Source organism: Mustelus asterias, unplaced genomic scaffold, assembly GCF_964213995.1.
Source record: "Mustelus asterias unplaced genomic scaffold, sMusAst1.hap1.1 HAP1_SCAFFOLD_76, whole genome shotgun sequence".
NCBI lineage: Eukaryota > Metazoa > Chordata > Chondrichthyes > Carcharhiniformes > Triakidae > Mustelus > Mustelus asterias.
Window position 1 is genome coordinate 720,688 of NW_027590135.1, and position 8,860 is coordinate 729,547.

The following is an 8,860-nucleotide window of genomic DNA, read 5'->3' on the forward strand; positions in this document are numbered from 1 at the left end:
CTGCATCTGAAATGTGAACTACCCCTATTTTCTCAGATACGTTCCAGATCTGGCAGTATCTCTTTTTTCACAAACACCACCAGATCTGGAGCGTTTTTCCAGCATTCTGCTGTACCGGGAGTAGCAGTATCAGGCTCGGCAGCTGAGTTGGTTAAAGCCCATGTCTCGTAACAGGTAAATCCTGGTTTCAGGGACACGAGCAGTGCCTTGATTACTTTCACGTGATCTTTCAAGTGTTCATTGCAATTGCTCAAGTTACAATGTCCCTTTCTTGCTAGTCAATATTGTATTTCCCTTTACAGTGGATGATCTACAAAGATGAAACAAACACAGATTTCAAGACTCACCACCAATATCTCGACTGTTCATTGATACGATTCCGTTATTTTCATCATTTTTCGGTCAAAAAAATATTCTGCAATAAACCCAATGCTGTAAATTCTACAAACAGTTTTCCATTATTTTTCCCTCAGGGAATTTCTAACACAGTCAAATGGCCTTAGAATCACACAATCCCGACAGTGCTGAAGGAGACCATTCTGCCCATCGAGCCTGTCCCGACTGTGCGACAGAGAATCGCACACAGGACCTTTCCACCCCGCTAATCTACCGATACAAACACCTTGGGGACCAAGAGGCAATCTAGCATGGCGAATCCACCCAACCTGCTCATCTTTGGACTGTGGGAGGAAACCGGAGCACTCGGTTTCCTGGGATAACTTGCCTGGGTGAATGCAGCTTGAACAGCACTCCGGTTTGGCACCATCCAGGACAAAGCATCCCACTTCATTCGCTTCCCATGCACAAAAATTCATTCCGTCTACTACCAACACACAACGGCAGCGGTTGGCACCATCTCCAAGATGAACTGCACAACTCAGCAAGGCTCCTTTGCCAGCACCTTCCAAACCCACGACCACCACAGGCGAGAAGGACAAGCGCAGCAGACACAACAGAATAACAACACCAGGTTGAAAGCCATTGATATTTAGTTATTGATTGTAGTTATTTATAAGTTGTTGTTGTTCCGTGTGTGCTCTTTAATCTTCTTCATCTTCCAAAGGAAGCGAAATATCGAATTGAAAAATTGCTATTTTTAACCCAACCAGCGAATTTTGTGTCAATCTTGAAAGCTGGGGTTTGCGATTTCTTCTCGAGTCAGTGGTTTCCCTGGGAGCCGTGTGAACAGAAACAGGAGGGAGAGATGGCAGAGCAGGAAATGTCGGAGCCAAAGCGAAATCATATCAATGAAGGAGCAAACTGATTGTTACTCATCTGATCCAAAACCCGACTCTAGATGGATTCGAACCCACAACCTTGGAATGGTTAACATGCCATATTTTAGAAGTGCAACGCGCTATCCATTGCGCCACAGAGCTGCGTGCCAGAAATTTACTTTACAGTTCCATACATGGATTCTTGACAATGTAGAAACGACAGGTTAGTTCACAACTCTCGTAGTTAAAATGCCAAAAACTGCTTAGAGGAACTTTATTGATTGCAAGTCAACTTGGGGCATCTTACGTCTGTTAAAACGGCTGTGGAAATACAAACCTTTGCGTCCTATATACAGGAAATCTGGCCATCACAGAATGATCCTCCCTCTCTCTCTTCCTAATTCTCCTGTACAGCTTGGAGACTAATCTCGCGGGTTTGATACTCGGGAGACACATTCTACTCTATCTGTCACAGGGGTGATCAGAACCTGTTCCCAGTTCCAGGGAAACAGCTGCACAGAACACAACGCAAAACTGGAAGCTGGAAATCTGAAACAAAAACAGAAAATGCTGGACAAGCTCACCAGCTGAGGCAACATTTTTGATTAATGGAGATTTCCATAAAACCAGCTCCTGAAGCACAGCACAGCTGCACAGTTTAAAGTTTCCTTTCATCGACAATGGATGCTCCATTCTATGATTTTGAACAATTCAAATTGATAATGCGCATTGTTATTCTCGTCGCCACAGCCTGAAAATCACTTCAGGCATTGATGTTACCCTTGGATTTTAACTTTGTTAATCCATTCTCTATTTTTTTAAAGCTACTATTGAAACTGTATCCATGATCCGCTCAGTTCTTTGTGAATGAGAAGGAGAATTGAAGATATATTTGGATAACTTTCCTTTGACTAAATTTGTACAAAAGCATAAAGGAGGGAATCACACACAACACGTCATGAAACTCGCCCGTTGAACATTGAAAGGTAACAGTGTTCTATTTATTCATTTATTATTAATGGAGAAAAGAAAAGTTGGAACAGTTGCAATCTGGTTTATGTAACTGAGCAAGGTGAAACACAATGGGGACTGGGCAGGATAAGCATGGGCAGTGCACATAGTGAAGGTGCGACGTTGACTGACTTGTCAGACGGAGCAGGGAGTCGTTGCAGAGTGAAGGTACATAGGAAAGTGGGAGTGCTAAATGTTTAATGATCACTGTACAAGTAGACGGTGAAATGCAGACTTCAGGCTGGATATTCAATGGGTTCTGAGATGGGTGAATAGATGCGTCATCTTGGCATGGTAAAGGTGCAATACGGATTAGGAACGCTAAATGTTTTTATGTAAAATATAAATTGTTTTATATCGCCTCTCCTTAATCTTCAGACGAAAATGTATCACTTCACACTTCCTTACATTAATTGAGTTGCATATGTCACATGTCTGTACATTCTACCAGCCTGTCCATATCTTCTTGAAGATTATCAATATGTTTCTCACTAACGTTCATAATATGTTCACGTTTTGCACCACTGACAAATTTTGAGATTGAAACCTGGACAGCCAGATATCGGTCAGTAATATATCTCAAGAAAAGCAAGTTTCTCTCTCTATACTATCCCCAATCAGAACTAGGTAAAACTTGGTGTAATATTTGCTTTAATAGGTTTGTACTAATAATTAAACCTTGTATAATGAAATTCTAACTATGCTAAACAACAATGATTCAAAATGCCACTTGGTGGAAAAGAAAATACTTCTTGGAACTAATACTTTCACTTCAAAAGGACTTAAAAAGCATAGCATTGCTGATTTATCGGTATCTAAATGATGAATACAAAGGACAGCAGTGGTTTCCCTTGGAGCCGAGTAAACAGAAACAGCATGGAGAGATGGCAGAGCAGGAAATGTCGGTGCCAAAGCTGAATCACATCAATGAAGCAGCAAACTGTTTGTGACTAATCTGATCCAAAATCCGACTCTGGTGGGACTCAAACCTCCAAATTTGAATGGCTAACGTGCCATCATTTAGAAGTCTAACTCGCTATCCATTGCGCCACTGGTAGATTCCGAATTGATGCGGCCAATACATTTAGTATTTCGAAATTCCCCCGTCCCAGGTTCAATGCAATGTGAACATTTCCTGTCTGTTGTATCCCTCTCTGATGTCTGAACTTCAGTCTACCAGAGGGTGCTGACATCTCCTGGCCGCAACGCAGAACTGCAGTAGAGCGGAAATAAATCACATTAACTGTCGCTGTTGCAGAGACAGGTCAAACAGGAATTAATGATTGGATGTCAGCACTAAATCCATTAGAAAATTCAATATTAAAGTACTTTCCCATATAGTCAATATAACTTGCAATTTGCTATTATCTGGAGCAGTTGAGTCGACTAGCATCGATGTACTAAAGGGAAATCTAGCTAATGAGACGATGGAGAACGAATTTCAGAGATAAGTAGATGATGTTACATTGAGGATTTTGAGTAGAGGATCGTGTGGAATCATGTACTAGTTAGAACAAAAGGCCCGGTTTCAATTAGGTATCTTCCGGGTAGAATGTGTACAGATTTGCAAAGTCCCTAAGATATATTTATCAAGAATATCACACACATATGTCGCACCAGACACAGAGCGATACAGAATGAATCTAATATTCATACATCTAGAATCTTAGAATGGATACAACAAAGAGAGGGAGACCATTCGGCCCTTTGTCTGTGTGCTGCTCTGTGCAAGAACAACTTAGCTCATCCCTTTCCCAGTCCTTCTCTCATAAACCTGCAAATCCTTTCACTTCAGGATCTGAACCCATTCCCCTTTGAAAGCCCTGAATTGATGCTGCCTCTACCACCCTCCCAGGCAGTGCATTCTAGGTCCTAAACACTCAGCACATTAACACCCATTCTTTTCTCCTCTGCCAATGGAAACAGTATTTTTTCATCTACTCTCCTTAGCCTGCACCCACAAACCCACCACCTCTACCGTCTCGAAGGACAGCGGCAGCAGATACAGGCGAGCACCAGCACTGCAATCTCCCCCCTCGCCCACCAAGCCCCGCCCCGCCCCCCCTCCCCCCCCCCCCCCACCACACCCCCGCCCCCAATCCACTCACTTTCCACCTTGGAAATACACCGCGGCTCCTTCACGGTCGCCGTGGCAAAATCCTGAAACACTGTTAGACTAACAGCACTGTGGCTGTACCGACACCTCAGGGACGAAGCAGTTCAAGAGAGCAGCAAACCACCACCTTCGTAAGGTCAGTTAGGGATTGGCAATGAATTCTGGCCTCGTCAGTGATGCGCACCTCTCGAAATGAATAAATAAATAAAAACTCGTAACTGCAACCGGAGACGGACAGATACAGAACAAATCTCACTCACATGCATCTCTTGGATACAATATGAATTCCCCAATCACATTCGCTAACAGAGGGTAAAAGACAGTCATTATCCAGTTGCAGTTTAACCAGAGTTTTATACAAGAACAGAGAAGATCTTAACACAACATGCAACAATTTAACCCAATATGGAACATCATGAGACCAGATAAGTAACTTTTGCTGAACAGAAAACATCTTCACGGAGAACATTTTGACACAACAGGGAACACGTTTACAGAGTCGGGCATATACTAACAGAATATTAAAGAAATATTGACACCAGATGGATCAAATTGGCACAGCCGGAAACACATTTACAGTATCAAGGAGACATTTTACACAGCAGCAGAAAACACCTCTCAACAACAGAGAGCACATTTGCACAGCAGGAAATATTTTTACAAACATGCATTTGCAACAGAAAATCCCTTTAAAAATCAATGATGGATTCTGCAATTCCTTGTCTTGCCGTTTTCCCAGCACCTTTGTCTGTCGTTATATGTGTCCAAGCAGTCTCTTGCTGCTATTGTGTGTTTGTCTCTGTCTATTGTATTCTCGGTGTGATGCAGTGATGCCTCCTCGCACTGGTGTTCCTGTTAAACGATACAGGAATGAAAGTCTGTCTTGCTACATTGATAAGCAGCAGAGACACTTTTTGCTGTAGCAGAGTGGCGCAGCGGAAGCGTGCTGGGCCCATAACCCAGAGGTCGATGGATCGAAACCATCCTCTGCTACTCCTATTCACGCTGGTGATATGACAACTGGCAAGCAGTTATGATTTTTACGTGGAGAAGACAGGTATTTGGCTTATCTTTCCCGCGAAAAACCTCGATCTGGAGTAAATCACTTTTATATGCAACCAGAGTTTGACACAAGAAGAGGGAACATCTTAACACAACTCGCAAAAATTTACTGACAAAAACACCTTCACGGAGAATCTTTTTACACAACAGGGAGCACGTTTGCAAGAGAAGGGGACATATTAACAGAAGAAACAAATATTTACCGAGCCGGAAACACAACAACAGGGAAGCATTTTACACAACAGCAGAAAAATAAAACTCTCAACAACATTTGAGACAGTTATCTGGGTAAGATTGGTCTGGAGGGATATTGGCCAAACGCGGGTTATTGGGAGTAGCTCCGAAGTCAAAGAAAACTGGGCGGCATGGACACTTTGGGCCGAAGGGCCTGTTTCCATGCTGTAACCCTCTAAATCGTAGAGCACAGCAGGAAATATATTTATAAACAGTGAAACACTTTGCACAACAACACTGAACATGTTTGAACAGCAGAGAGGACAGCGACACATCAGGAAATATTTTTACAAGCATATATTTGCAACTGAAAATTAATTTAAAACATCAGATTCCGTGTCCTGTCGGTTTCGCGGCACCTTTGTCTGTCGTTACACGTGTACAAACAGTCTCTTTTGCTGCTTCTGTGCGTGTCTTTCTCTGTCCATTGCATTCTTGGTATTCTGCAGTAGAATTGTGTGGCCAGACTGAACCTCCCTGACAATCGTGGTGGTGTTAAACAAGAATGTGGAAGTGAATATATGAATGGCTACAGTGATAGACAGCAGGGGGGTGCTGGCTTGGCCATCGCAAAGTGGCGCAGCGGACGTGTGCTGGACTGATAATTCAGAGGTTGCTGCTTCGAAGAAATCCTCTACTACTTTCTGTTAGCGATCATAACAAAACTACTTCACAGCAATTCTGCAACTTTTTCGTGGAATGTGCAGGCATTTACATTGGATCCTCTTTTCTGTATTCACCCTCAAACTGCAGTAAATCGCATTGATCTGCACACAAGCTGTCGATGCTGTGAACATGCACCAGGGTATATCAGTGACAGAGGTAATGGTGTGCAGGGCACAATTTTAGAATTTGTGGATGATCTGAAAGTTGGAACCATTGTGACCTATGAGGAGGATAATGTCAAACTTCAAAAAGGGCATCGACAAGTTGACAGAATGAGTGGACAGGTTGCAGATGAAATTCAAAGCTGAGAATTGTGAAGTGATTCATTCTGATAGGAAGATGATAGAGAGACAATGAAAAGTAAAAGGAAAACAGTTCCAAGTTTTCGAATCCATTTCATTAGTGAGGTTTCTCAGTCCTACAACTCTACATGAGGTGCAACAGTAAAACTCGAAAATAAAAGAAAATTATTACGGATGCTGTAATCTCAAAGCAAAAGAGAAAATGCTGGAAAATCTCTGCAGGTCTGGCAGCATCTGTAAAGAGTAAAATGAGCTGATCTTTCGAGTCCAGGTGACCCTTTGAGAAAGGGCCATCTGGACTTGTTTACTGCTAACTGATAACTTCCTTAAAGTCAATAATAATCCATTCAAAATATCAGAATATGTATTTTACAATCATAATCACACGTTTGAGTCAATTACTGCATCTCATATTTGTAAATTGCCTTTTGTTAGTTCATTAACATATTTAAAAAGTCATTTAACTGAATGCTGGTAGTTTTATCAATGCCTTAATGTCGACTGCTTTGAAAATCTTACCACCCCCTGAGGGATTCCACTTACAGGTATTAAATATCATGAGACCTCTGGACTGAGTGGATCGGGACAAACCGTTCCCACTAGTGGGATGATGAAGAACGAGAGAGAACAGGTTCAGCATCATTAGCAAAGGAAGGAATAGGAATACGAGGAAAATATTTTTCACACAGCGAGTGCTTAATGTGTGGAATGCACTGCCGGAGAGTGTGGTGGAGGCGGATTCGATTGAAGTGTTCAAAAGGAATCAGACTGTTACCTGAAAAGGAAGAATGTGCAGCGTTACAGGGAGAAGGCGGAGATGTTCATTTTCTTTCACAACTTCTTACATAACTTCTTGTTCATCACTCATCACTGAATCGAATTTGAATTGTTGTCTTGTCGTTACTAATCATGGAGAAGTGCAGCAATGATTATATGGCAAGAGAGCTGGTGTGAGTCATGAGTCTAATGGGAGAGTTAAAAAAAGAACAACTATGTGCCTAAAAGAAGGTGAGGATGGCAGGGAAACGAAATCTGAAATAAAAACAGAAAATGCCAGAAACCTCAGCAGGTCTGGCAGCATCTACGGAGAGAGAAACATAGTGAATACTTCGACACTGTATGACTCTTCTTCAGAGTTGAAGAGAGGCTGAAATGTGACGGATTTTAAAATGTTGAAGGGAATTCGGAGCACATTCGGGATTATTCATTGACGCTATTAGAAAAGCAAATGGCATGTCTGTTTTTATTGCAAGTGGATTGGAGTAGATAAAGAAAGGTGTATTGCTGCAATTGTCCAGGATTTTATTGAGACTACATCTGCAATACTGTGTACAGCTATGGTCTCCACATTTGAGAAGGGATAGACTTGCATTGGAGGCGGTACAGAGAAGGTTCACGAGATTGCCCCCCGGAAGGAAGAGGTTGTTCTGTGAGGAGAGGCTGAGTGAATTAAGTTGAGAGACCCTGGCGCTCAAAACAATGTGTAAACGCTGAGTCAATGCTTCCATTCCTGTCCTCTGGGCAGACAAGCGGCAGATAAAGCAAAAGTAAAGTAAACTTTAAATAAAGTTTTATATTCGTCATAAATCAGGATTCTGACTAATAAATACTGCAGTGAAGTTACAGTGAAATTCCCCCAGTCTCCATACTCCGGCTCCTGTTCGCGTCAATGCAGCTAATTAGATGAAGTTCAATGCTGAGAAGTGTGAGTTGATTCATTTTGAGAGTGTGGAGAAACAAAGGGAGAAACTCTTAAGGAAATGCAGGAACAAAGGTACCTCGGGTTTTAAGGACAAAAGTAATTGAAGTTGGCTGGGCATGTTGAGAGAGCATGTAATAAAACGAATGGCATCCTACGCTTTATTGGAGGATTGAATACATGAATAAGAACGGCAATCTGAGCTTTTAAATACACGAGATAGGCCTCACCTGGAGCACTGAGCCCAGTGCTGGGCACGACAATCAAAGAAGGTTGTGAAGACATTGGAGACGGTGCAAAGGAGATTTACATGAATGATTCCATTGATAAAGATCTGTAACTATGAAGATAGATTGGAAGTTAGGTATTTTCCATGAGGCAAATAAGTCTAAGAGGAACTGTAGAGGGACAGGGAGCATTGAGGAAACAAGCCGGGGGGCGGAGGAGGGGTGGTGGGGGCGGGGGGGGGGGCGGTGGCTGCAGAAGGACTTGGGCAGGCTCGGACAGTGGGCAGAGAAGTGGCAGATGGGATACAATGTGGAAAAGTGTGAGG

At 42.5% G+C, this 8,860-nt stretch overlaps 1 non-coding gene across 1 annotated transcript; it reads left to right on the top strand.

The window, feature by feature from the left end:
• Positions 1-5,265: 5,265 nt before the first annotated feature.
• On the top strand, positions 5,266-5,337 carry trnam-cau (transfer RNA methionine (anticodon CAU)). The gene has a single exon. It is a non-coding gene; the product is annotated as a tRNA-Met (tRNA).
• Positions 5,338-8,860: the final 3,523 nt, after the last annotated feature.